The following is a 13,652-nucleotide window of genomic DNA, read 5'->3' as shown; positions in this document are numbered from 1 at the left end:
TGTAATGCATGTATAGTTTAAATAATTAATTCCATGCAGAATTCATTCCATCTTGATCTGACCCCCCATGCCAAAGTGCCAGCGCTCGCCCAGCACTGCAGTCTGCCATCAACGAGGCGGATGCGTGCACGCAACCTCTGCTTCTTGCCCTTAGGAGTCTTACTGGTTATTACTAAAAGGCTAATGAATATACTAGCTTCTGAAACACATATACTCATAGCACAAGTGAATATGTACAATGTCTTTGTCACAAGGACATTTCACTGTATGGACTGCACAACCTATCTCTGACTTTGACAAGTAACATAAACCAGTATCATTGCTATTCTTATATGTGTTGTGCTCTCAATTGCATGCAGCATAAAGCTTAATGTAAAGCCCATATACATGTTAATGTATCTTGTAAAACTGGTGTTTTGTATTTCCTTCCAAAGCATAATTCATTGGATTGACTGACATTAGTGCACTGTGCTCCTATAAACAAACAACTGTTGATGTTGAATGTTTATTTAAAATAAGAAAATATAATAGGAGTTACAGGTAGTTCATGTAACTGGGCTGCAACCGCCCAGTGGACAGGACAGCTAGGAAAAGCTGTGTGTGTGTGTGTGTGCGCGCACACACACACACAAACACAACCTGGTGTAGTGAGGGACAGCATCAACATTGTTTTATTGTCTTTATTTTTGGCACAAATGTTCTGTTCTGTAGTGGTACAAGGTTGGTTATGCAGTGATACCTTTGCAACATAAGCACAATGGAGTTTTTCCTATAGGCATGGTGGCAAAAAACAAGTAAAGTACAAACATTTCTCTAAAGGTTGCTGCTAAAACATAAATCTATGTCAATTACATTGACAAAGATTGAGAATAAATTAATATTGGTAATGGATAATATTGTTTTTCTCTATCTTCAGCAAAATGTAGCTGGACATTTTATAGGATGCTAATAATTAAAAAAGAAACAAGCCACCAACAACTGATCAACTGACCCTGACTCTTGACTCAGTGAATAAGAAATACAAAAATAACAGTTAATTTATTTGTATCTATTATGCATGTCCTGCTGTCATTTTACATGTAAAATAAACAACACCATTCATGTCCTTGTCCATGTGTGTTGAATGAGTCTCTCTTGTTTAACCTCACCACTGTCTGAATGCATCATAGAAACCCACAAACACCTGGGCAGTGATGGCATCATTGTGGCAAAGCATCTGTCACTGGAGCAGGTAATGGACATCCAGACAGTAACAGTATAGGGCAGATCGATGGACAATGGCCTCTAGCATGCTTTGAGAAAAGATATCCTGACATAATGTACCAAGTTTTTTGTTCTCCCCATGGTGGCAATATTGATATCATAATGGTTCATTTAGCACTGAAATGGTTTATGATCACTAGGCCTAATGCGGACAGTTAGATCTACATGGACAAGTTGTGTCTGTGTGATGCAGTGTGATTTTCTTTCATTGGTGTATCATTCTGAAATGTGTTTTTCGACAATATTTATTTTGTTTTAAATGTTCTCTGGCAAAACTGTTATGTGCTCCTACATTACAATGTGTGTTATTGTCTTCCAAAGTGCATTTCATGTCACTGCGGCTGTGATTGCCACATGCAGTACTCATATAAACAAAATCTAAACAATTGCTCATCTTGACTTTTTTACGTTTATTTGTGACTGCACCTAATGTACTGTAACAACGAAATAAAAAGAGAATAATCTGTCACTAACATAGATCAATTACTATGATAAGAAATGGCAATTTGGAGAAAATAAATTCATAATAGCATTATTCAATAGTCATCATAATACTATATAGGTAGTTTGTTTTAGTCATTGCTAACAGTGAAATAACTTTTCATATAAAGCATGGACAACCCATGGGAAGAAAAAAACCATAAATCTATGTCAATTACATTGACAAAGATTGAGAATAAATGAATATTGGTAATGGATAATATTGTTTTTCTCTATCTTCAGCAAAATGTAGCTGGACATTATATAGTATAACAATAGGATGCTAATAATTAAAAAAGTTTTAAGGTTGGACCTTGTAGAGAAGTGTTGTCCACACTGATCACATCCATAGGGTTTCTCCCCTTTGTGAATTCTCTGGTGTGTTTTAAGGTTAGCTATTTGAGAGAAGTGTAGTTCACACTGATCACATCCATAGGGTTTCTCCCCTGTGTGAATTATCTGGTGCTTTTTAAGGCTATCCATTCGAGAGAAGTGTTCTCCACAGTGATCACATCCATAGGGTTTCTCTCCAGTGTGAATCGTCTGGTGCTTTTTAAGACCGGACATGTCAGAGAAGTGTTGTCCACACTGATCACATCCATAGGGTTTCTCTCCAGTGTGAATTATCTGGTGCGTTTTAAGGGTGGACATTAGAGAGAAGTGTTGTCCACACTGATCACATCCATAGGGTTTCTCTCCAGTGTGAATCCTCTGGTGCTTTTTAAGACCGGACATGTCAGAGAAGTGTTGTCCACACTGATCACATCCATAGGGTTTCTCTCCAGTGTGAATTCTCTGGTGCGTTTTAAGGCTATCCATTCGAGAGAAGTGATCTCCACAGTGATCACATCCATAGGGTTTCTCTCCAGTGTGAATTCTCTGATGGGTTTTAAGGTTGGACATTAGGGAGAAGTGTTGTCCACATTGATCACATATATAGGGCTTCTCTCCTGTGTGAATCAGCAGGTGCGTTTTAAGGGTGGACATTAGAGAGAAGTGTTGTCCACACTGATCACATCCATAGGGTTTCTCTCCAGTGTGAATTCTCTGATGGGTTTTAAGGTTGGACATTAGGGAGAAGTGTTGTCCACATTGATCACATATATAGGGCTTCTCTCCTGTGTGAATCAGCTGGTGCCTTTTAAGGGCAGACATGTAATGGTAGCGTTGTCCACACTGGTCACAGCCATGCTGTTTTGGTTTAGCCAAGCTTCTATGTTCACTTACTGTTGGTAAGACAGGGAGGCGAGACTGCTGATGCAACACTGGATTGGAAAAAAATATATAAAAGGAAAAGAAAAATGTTGTGCCGTTAGTAAAGACATACAAAATGTCGCTGTGCATTTTAAGAAATGAATAGTAAGTAACTATAAGAAAATATAGCAAATAATTATACAAGCATTTATATTCACAAATTCACTGTGAGACAATAAAAAGCCAAATCTAAATCGAATTACAATGATACAAAATGGAAGATTGAGAATACTATTCAAAATATGACAGGTGAAAGGGGCAAGTAACATACCATGGTCTTTGGGTTCCTCCTGTTCAGCAGAGTTGAGGTTGATAGAGTTCATCTTCACCTGAAGTCTGGAGTCCACAGTCAGATCTGATCAGAAATTATTGATATCCTGGAGCAGTTGTGGAGAACTGACACAGACCAACTCTTCTTATACTAGAGAGCCTGAGGTGGAGCTGTAGTACCCCTGTAAAAGGAGCAATGTGTGAATCAAACAAACACACAACGCAGTGTCTCTCTTCCGAGCACAAACGCTACTTTTATCTCAAAATCAGCAATAATCAAACACATACAATCATGAATACATTGTCTCATCATCTTACAATAGCAGCAGTATTATATCACGAGTACTCATGTGACCTTTAACCCTGAATCATAACAAAATAACAGTCTCAGTATGTGCACAATAGGTATAGTTCCCATGAATTCAAATACCATACTCTGTTATCATTTCTTCATGAATTAAACAAGATGACTGTAGCATCAGTAAATGTTCAGATGAACCCCTAATATAATCACACTTCACATGAATTACATTCTGTAATAAATAAAAGGCACAATAACACATTAATCCAGAAAGGCACCTTGTATGCTTAAGCATATACCATTACCACTAGAAGTGCATCAAAGTGCTTAAATGCAATTATGACCAATGCAGTCTGTAAACATGACATGAAATACACTGTTGTTCAGTTTTTAACTAATTAGTATATAAATGCATTTCTCATTGTACTCTTTTATCCCTTTTTAACCATGTTATTCTTTTTTACTTTTCAAATGACCCTTTTGCTCTTTCATGAACTCAGTTGTCCATATTATTTTAGCTATGACAAATTAAATTATAAATGCACCATGTTTTAAACATGCACCAATGTATTGCACTGTTCTATAAACGAAATGGTTCAGAAATAAATGTAAACATTATACACAACGTGCTTGCGACGCCAACCACAGTGTATAGCTACATAAGATGGCGGAGCCTAGTGTACACCATGCGTCTCTGAAACCACAATAAACTTCATAAAGTATTTGGTCTGTATTAAGCTCTTAAAGTGACTATAAACAAACGGAAATACAGTTCACAACGTCATACACAATTCTCAATACGTTCGGTTCATACTTTGAGCCGTCTGACGGCAGTTTTACCTGTAAAAGGAGCAATGTGTGAATCAAACAAACACACGACGCAGTGTCTCTCTTCCGAGCACAAACGCTACTGAAGAGGAAACGGCGCCAGTTCCCATACAGCAACAACTGAGACAGACCAAACCAATCAATCACAGATTCACCAAAACACAATAGTCGATCCTAGAACTATCGATCTCTGTGATGCTGTAAGCAATATAATAATGTCAAACTGTTTTACATGGACCCACAACGTTGTACAAAATAAAGAATATGCTCCAAATACAAAATAGCTGCTACTCAAAATAAAAGCCTAGTTCAAAGCACTTTGGACAGAAATAGCTTAGAGATGTGCCTTATAATAAATTAACAAAAGTTCAATCTACTACACACTCCCCTTCAAAATAAATGTCGTCCGCGACATTAGAACAGCAATAATGTACCATAAACATTTCTTTTTTCAAGCAGTTTTTCTTCTGGCTTAATCAAAAGTCCATGAATGTACGAAAGGCACTCGGTTGTTTCAACAACAGTTCACGAGTAGTGTGTGTGTGTGTGTGTAAGAGCATTCGGCTTGATTCAAAGTCCACGAATGTGAAGTGTATGTATGTTGTGTATATCACTCGGCTTCTCGCAAAGTCCAGGAGTGTGTAACGAGTGTGTGCATGTTATGTTGTAGTACTCGACTGGTCACCCAGTTCATTACGTCAGACATTACGTCAGACCACAGCTGATCAGTCTATATAAGACCTTACACCACTCAGTTCACACGGGTGGGATTTTTATAATATAATGTGGTATCGCTGCTTATACTTATAAGTAAAACATCCGAGTACTTTTTCCACACCACTGTGGCCCACCAAATGATTTGCTGCCGTGTTGTTATCATAGCATCCTGCCAGGGTATATGCGGCCTATAGTGCCAGGAAACTGACAATAATTCAACTGCTCATAATTACATCCAATCATGAGCTAATGCTTCTGCTGCACACTAAATAAGAGCTCTAGGACATGCACAGGCATTTGGACCTACAGGCTTCACAATTTATTTCCTGGCCATAGTCATATTTCAGCCTTTAATTTGAGACAATGAAACGTGGTTAACCATAACCAACGGGTCAATATGCCTGCAGTCAAAATGGGCTAATAATTCTGTAATTTAACGCCGAAGCAAGAAGTCCAATTTAATAAGTAGGAATGGCTTTTATTTATTTTTTGCAGTGAAAACAACGTTTTGCTACCTATAAACTATTAAGTGGAACTGGGTGAATGCTATTTCAGAGGTCTGTGCTCTAGTGAGGGAAAGGTGTCAGACTCATAAATATGAACTCTATGGTCCTCTCTGTAAATGGTGCATTTAAAAATGGTGCATTTATATAGCGCCTTTATCCATGGCGCTTTACATAGATTGTGCATTACATGCATTACATTCACCCATTCACACACACATTCATACACCGATGGCGGAAGAAACCATGCAAGGCACCAACCAGCACATCAGGAGCAATTAGGGGTTCAGTGCCTTGCTCAGGGACACTTCGACACTAACTCTGGGGGAGCTCAGGTTCGAACTGGCAACCTTGCTGTTGCCATCCAGCCACTCTACCCCTGAGCAACCGCCTCTGTATCCTAAATGAGTTCAGTGCACTTATAGTCCCGCATTAGCTCCAGTTTATTCAGATGGGTCAGCTGTTAGGGCTTATCGAGAACTCCACACGAGTCCCACCACTTCTCATTTATAATGTTTTATTTTCGCCTTCCCATCTGTCCAATTTGACTGTCCAAATGTCTTAAATCCAATCAAAATCTTATTAAATACTGTCTGAGGTGTGTGCACCCACTGTTTTGCACCTCAGACACTTTGCTAAATGTTTCAGTATTCTTCCCGACGCTTGCTAATTAATTAATTCACTCGCTTGGTATTTGGTAAATTGTTGGAGAGTTAAATCCAGCTGGACCGTATTTGCATTGAATGAATAGACATCAAAATTGTTAGCATAGCGGCAACAACTGCGCTTGCCACCGTCTAAACAATGTTTAGACTAAATTAATGTACTTTACATTTTACTATTACATTTCTGGGGGATTCTAAATAGACTACTAAGCAATTTGTCAGCAAGCATTGGTTTAGTCTATATTGTTTTCAGTTCAGTCGAGTTTAGATTATTTTTTTTTGAAAAAAAAATCTTTGTTTTAATTAAGGGACCAATAAGTCACGCAGTGACTTTGGTCACTTATTGTTTTTGTGTTTATTTTTCTTCTTCTCCTTCTCCTCCTTCTCCTGCTTCCGCCAAAAATAGCTGTTCTGACTGAACCGTGCAGTCGTTTTTTGCGAAACGCGGTAGTTTGGTAGAGGGCCATGCCAAACGGTGACTATGCGAAGCCCATGACGATTGGCCAAATGGTGGCGCTATAGCGCTCAATTGAAAATGCTAACTTTGAACGTGCATAGCCCATGAACTGTTTGACCGTTGGCAATGACACTTTGATACACATACTGTATGTGTCTCATGCCGAACAACTTTCGTGCTCTGACTTTTGACTTCTGACCTTTAGATCACCCGACCATTTTGAATTATATGAAAAACAGTTAAAATGTATCTGCTCCCAGGATCTTTGATAAAAATGCACGAAAACTTCTACACTTTAACTTTAAACCTATACGGACAAATAATCGTAGCACATTTTTGTTAAGTGAAAAATTTGAGTCATTGCTAACAGTGAAATAACTTTTTATATAAAGCATGGACAACCCATGGGAGGAAAAAAAACATAAATCTATGTCAATTACATTGACAAAGATTGAGAATAAATTAATATTGTTAATGGATAATATTGTTTTTCTCTATCTTCAGCAAAATGTAGCTGGACATTATATAGTATAACAATATGATGCTAATAATTAAAAAAGAAACAAGCCACCAACAACTGATCAACTGACCCTGACTCTTGACTCAGTGAATAAGAAATACAAAAATAATAATATCTTGGCAATATATGTACAGTCAAATACTATTGAATAATACAAGTGAATATTAATTCATTTTGACTGAAAGAGAGCCATTAAGTAGAAGAAATCACTGCTCATTATACTATGTGTGTGTGTGTGTGTGTGTGTGTGTGTGTGTGTGTGTGTGTGTGTGTGTGTGTGTGTGTGTGTGTGTGTGTGTGTGTGTGTGTGTGTGTGTGTGTGTTCTCTGTTCTGTAGTGCTACAAGGTTGGGCATGTCTGTATGTACAGTCTAACAATATTGCATAATATAAGCTTTTCCTACAGGCATAGTGGCAAAAAAGCTGAAAAGTAAAGCACATTTCTCTAAAGGTTGCTGCTATCTATATGCATGTCCTGCTGTCATTTACATGTAAACTAAACAACACCATTCATGTCCTTGTGTGTGAATGAGTCTCTCTTGTTATTCGACCAGAGCCATTGAGACACTTTCAAGGTCTTTCAAGTTCCCATAGAAACTTAATGTGTACATGATTGACTCCAAATTCCTCCTGGACAATACAACCTTTTGTAGTGAAGGAACAGCATCTTATTTGTATTGTCTTTATTTGTGACACTAGTAGAATGTTTTCTAGTGGGACATGACATCAAGCAACAAATCAACATTCAATTCATCCTCCTCCTATTAATCTACAGTCAGCATATATACTTGTAATGCATGTATAGTTTAAATAATTAATTCCATGCAGAATTCATTCCATCTTGATCTGACCCCCCATGCCAAAGTGCCACCGCTCGCCCAGCACTGCAGTCTGCCATCAACGAGGCGGATGCGTGCACGCGACCTCTGCTTCTTGCCCTTAGGAGTCTTAATGGTTATTACTAAAAGGCTAATGAATATACTAGCTTCTGAAACACATATACTCATAGCACAAGTGAAGATGTACAATGTCTTTGTCACAAGGACATTTCACTGTATGGACTGCACAACCTATCTCTGACTTTGACAAGTAACATAAACCAGTATCATTGCTATTCTTATATGTGTTGTGCTCTCATTTGCATGCAGCATAAAGCTTAATGTAAAGCCCATATACATGTTAATGTATCTTGTAAAACTGGTGTTTTGTATTTCCTTCCAAAGCATAATTCATTGGATTGACTGACATTAGTGCACTTTAAAATAAGAAAATATAATAGGGAGTTACAGGTAGTTCATGTAACTGCAACCGCCCAGTGGACAGGACAGCTAGGAAAAGCTGTGCGCGCGTGCGTGCGTGTGTGTGTGTGTGTGTGTGTGTGTGTGTGTGTGTGTGTGCGCGCACACAACCTGGTGTAGTGAGGGACAGCATCAACATTGTTTTATTGTCTTTATTTTTGGCACGAATGTTATGTTCTGTAGTGGTACAAGGTTGGTTATGCAGTGATACCTTTGCAACATAAGCACAATGGAGCTTTTCCTACAGGCATGGTGGCAAAAAACGAAAAGTAAAGTACAAACATTTATCTAAAGGTTGCTGCTAAAACATAAATCTATGTCAATTACATTGACAAAGATTGAGAATAAATGAATATTGGTAATGGATAATATTGTTTTTCTCTATCTTCAGCAAAATGTAGCTGGACATTATATAGGATGCTAATAATTAAAAAAGAAACAAGCCACCAACAACTGATCAACTGACCCTGACTCTTGACTTAGTGAATAAGAAATACAAAAAGAACAGTTAATTTATTTGTATCTATTATGCATGTCCTGCTGTCATTTTACATGTAAAATAAACAACACCATTCATGTCCTTGTCCATGTGTGTGAATGAGTCTCTCTTGTTTAACCTCACCACTGTCTGAATGCATCATAGAAACCCACAAACACCTGGGCAGTGATGGCATCATTGTGGCAAAGCATCTGTCACTGGAGCAGGTAATGGACATCCAGACAGTAACAGTATAGGGCAGATCGATGGACAATGGCCTCTAGCATGCTTTGAGAAAAGATATCCTGACATAATTTACCAAGTTTTTTGTTCTCCCCATGGTGGCAATATTGATATCATAATGGTTCATTTAGCACTGAAATGGTTTATGATCACTAGGCCTAATGGGGACAGTTAGATGATCTACAACATGGACAAGTTGTGTCTGTGTGATGCAGTGTGATTTTCTTTCATTGGTGTATCATTCTGAAATGTGTTTTTCGACAACATTTATTTTGTTTTAAATGTTCTCTGGCAAAACTGTTATGTGCTCCTACATTACAATGTGTGTCATTGTCTTCCAAAGTGTAATTCATGTCACTGCGGCTGTGATTACCACATGCAGTACTCATATAAACAAAATCTAAACAAATGCTCATCTTGACTTTTTTACGTTTATTTGTGACTGCACCTAACATACTGTAACAACGAAATAAAAAGAGAATAATCTGTCACTACATAGATCAATTACTATGATAAGAAATAGACAATTTAGAGAAAATAAATTCATAATAGCATTATTCAATATTCATCATAATACTATATAGGTAGTTTGTTTTAGTCATTGCTAACAGTGAAATAACTTTTCATATAAAGCATGGACAACCCATGGGAGGAAAAAAAACATAAATCTATGTCAATTACATTGACAAAGATTGAGAATAAATGAATATTGGTAATGGATAATATTGTTTTTCTCTATCTTCAGCAAAATGTAGCTGGACATTATATAGTATAACAATAGGATGCTAATAATTAAAAAAGAAACAAGCCACCAACAACTGATCAACTGACCCTGACTCAGTGAATAAGAAATACAAAAATAACAGTTAATTTAAACAGTATGTTTTATCTGGTGTGTTTTAAGGTTGCTCTTTTGGGAGAAGTGTTGTCCACACTGATCACATCCATAGGGTTTCTCCCCAGTGTATTCTCTGGTGTGTTTTAAGGCTGGACATTCGAGAGAAGTGTTGTCCACACTGATCACATCCATAGGGTTTCTGTCCGGTGTGTATTCTCTTGTGTGTTTTAAGGTTGGAACTTGTAGAGAAGTGTTGTCCACACTGATCACATCCATAAGGTTTCTCTCCAGTGTGTATTCTCTGGTGTGTTTTAAGGTTGGAACTTGTAGAGAAGTGTTGTCCACACTGATCACATCCATAGGGTTTCTCTCCTGTGTGAATTCTCTGGTGACTTTTAAGGCTGGACATTTCAGAGAAGTGTTGGCCACACTGATCACATCCATAGGGTTTCTCCCCTGTGTGGATTCTCTGGTGTGTATTAAGGTGGGACATTTGAGAGAAGTGTTGTCCACACTGATCACATCCATAGGGTTTCTCTCCAGTGTGACTTCTCTGATGGGTTTTAAGGTTGGACATTTGAGAGAAGTGTTCTCCACACTGATCACATCCATAGGGTTTTTCTCCAGTGTGAATTCTTTGGTGCTTTTTAAGGTTGGACATTTGAGAGAAGTGTTCTCCACACTGATCACATCCATAGGGTTTCTGTCCGGTGTGTATTCTCTGGTGTGTTTTAAAGTTGGACCTTGTAGAGAAGTGTTGTCCACACTGATCGCATCCATAGGGTTTCTCCCCTGTGTGAATTCTCTGGTGTGTTTTAAGGTTAGATATTTGAGAGAAGTGTAGTTCACACTGATCACATCCATAGGGTTTCTCCCCTGTGTGAATTCTCTGGTGCTTTTTAAGGCTGGACATTCGAGAGAAGTGTTGTCCACACTGATCACATCCATATGGTTTCTCTCCTGTGTGAATTATCTGGTGCGTTTTAAGGCTGGACATTTCAGAGAAGTGTTGTCCACACTGATCACATCCATAGGGTTTCTCTCCTGTGTGGATTCTCTGGTGCGTTTTAAGGTTGGACCTTGTAGAGAAGTGTTGTCCACACTGATCACATCCATAGGGTTTCTCTCCAGTGTGGATTCTCTGGTGTGTTTTAAGGCTGGACATTTCAGAGAAGTGTTGTCCACACTGATCACATCCATAGGGTTTCTCTCCTGTGTGGATTCTCTGGTGCGTTTTAAGGTTGGACATTAGGGAGAAGTGTTGTCCACATTGATCACATCCATAGGGCTTCTCTCCTGTGTGAATCAGCTGGTGCCTTTTAAGGGCAGACATGTAATGGTAGCGTTGTCCACACTGGTCACAGCCATGCTGTTTTGGTTTAGCCAAGCTTCTATGTTCACTTACTGTTGGTAAGACAGGGAGGCCAGACTGCTGATGCAACACTAGATTGGAAAAAAAAGATAAAAGGAAAAGAAAAATGTTGTGCCGTTAGTAAATAAATACAAAATGTCGCTGTGCATTTTAAGAAATGAATAGTAAGTAACTATAAGAAAATATAGCAAATAATTATACAAGCCTTTCTATTCACAAATTCACTGTGAGACAATAAAAAGCCAAATCTAAATCGAATTACAATGATACAAAATGGAAGATTGAGAATACTATTCAAAATATGACAGGTGAAAGGGGCAAGTAACATACCATGGTCTTTGGGTTCCTCCTGTTCATCAGAGTTGAGTTTGATAGAGTTCATCTTCACCTGAAGTCTGGAGTCCACAGTCAGATCTGATCAGAAATTATTGATATCCTGGAGCAGTTGTGGAGAACTGACACAGACCAACTCTTCTTATACTAGAGAGCCTGAGGTGGAGCCACTAACTGCTTGGATTGATAGGCCAAGGAAGAGAACAATAGAGCCATATCTCAACCAATCACAACCTATAACAAACTCCCTCCCTCCTCAAACTGCTGCATGCTCCGCCCCTCCCTCCTCCCCCAGTCATGATATATGCAACCTTCTAGAATCTAGAAAGAAACTGGTAACTGTGAGATTGCTACGTAAACCTAATATGTAACATATTAATCTATTGATATCCAATACAAATAGGACATTATAAACATACAGTGAGTATCTTGGCAATATATGTACAGTCAAATACTATTGAATAATACAAGTGAATATTAATTCATTTTTACTGAAGCAGAGCCATTAAGTAGAAGAAATCACTGCTCATTATACTATGTGTATGTATGTGTGTGTGTGTGTGTGTGTGTGTGTGTGTGTGTGTGTGTGTGTTCTCTGTTCTGTAGTGCTACAACTTAAGGTTGGTTATACAGTGATACCTTTGCAATGAAATCAACAAAGTCAACAAAGGCACACTGGAGCTTTTCCTACAGGCATGGTGGAAAAACGTGTAGCTTGTTTGAGTAAAACACGAGGCATCACAGCACAAACTATCTCTGACTTTGAAAAGTAAAGTACAAACAAACATTTCTCTAAAGGTTGCTGCTATCTATTATGCATGTCCTGCTGTCATTTACATGTAAAATAAACAACACCATTCATGTCCTTGTCCATGTATGTGTGAATGAGGGTTTATGATCAGTAAGCCTAATGGGCTTGTCTGGGCATGTCTGTATGTACAGTCTAACAATATTGCATAATATAAGCTTTTCCTACAGGCATAGTGGCAAAAAAGCTGAAAAGTAAAGCACATTTCTCTAAAGGTTGCTGCTATCTATATGCATGTCCTGCTCTCATTTACATGTAAACTAAACAACACCATTCATGTCCTTGTGTGTGAATGAGTCTCTCTTGTTATTCGACCAGAGCCATTGAGACACTTTCAAGGTCTTTCAAGTTCCCATAGAAACTTAATGTGTACATGATTGACTCCAAATTCCTCCTGGACAATACAACCTTTTGTAGTGAAGGAACAGCATCTTATTTGTATTGTCTTTATTTGTGACACTAATAGAATGTTTTCTAGTGGGACATGACATCAAGCAACAAATCAACATTCAATTCATCCTCCTCCTATTAATCTACAGTCAGCATATATACTTGTAATGCATGTATAGTTTAAATAATTAATTCCATGCAGAATTCATTCCATCTTGATCTGACCCCCCATGCCAAAGTGCCAGCGCTCGCCCAGCACTGCAGTCTGCCATCAACGAGGCGGATGCGTGCACGCGACCTCTGCTTCTTGCCCTTAGGAGTCTTACTGGTTATTACTAAAAGGCTAATGAATATACTAGCTTCTGAAACACATATACTCATAGCACAAGTGAAGATGTACAATGTCTTTGTCACAAGGACATTTCACTGTATGGACTGCACAACCTATCTCTGACTTTGACAAGTAACATAAACCAGTATCATTGCTATTCTTATATGTGTTGTGCTCTCATTTGCATGCAGCATAAAGCTTAATGTAAAGCCCATATACATGTTAATGTATCTTGTAAAACTGGTGTTTTGTATTTCCTTCCAAAGCATAATTCATTGGATTGACTGACATTAGTGCACTGTGC

Source organism: Electrona antarctica (genome assembly GCF_951216825.1).
Source record: "Electrona antarctica genome assembly, chromosome: 14".
In the NCBI taxonomy this organism is placed as follows: domain Eukaryota; kingdom Metazoa; phylum Chordata; class Actinopteri; order Myctophiformes; family Myctophidae; genus Electrona; species Electrona antarctica.
The sequence above is the reverse complement of the archived record's forward strand: the minus strand, read 5'-3'. Positions refer to the sequence as shown.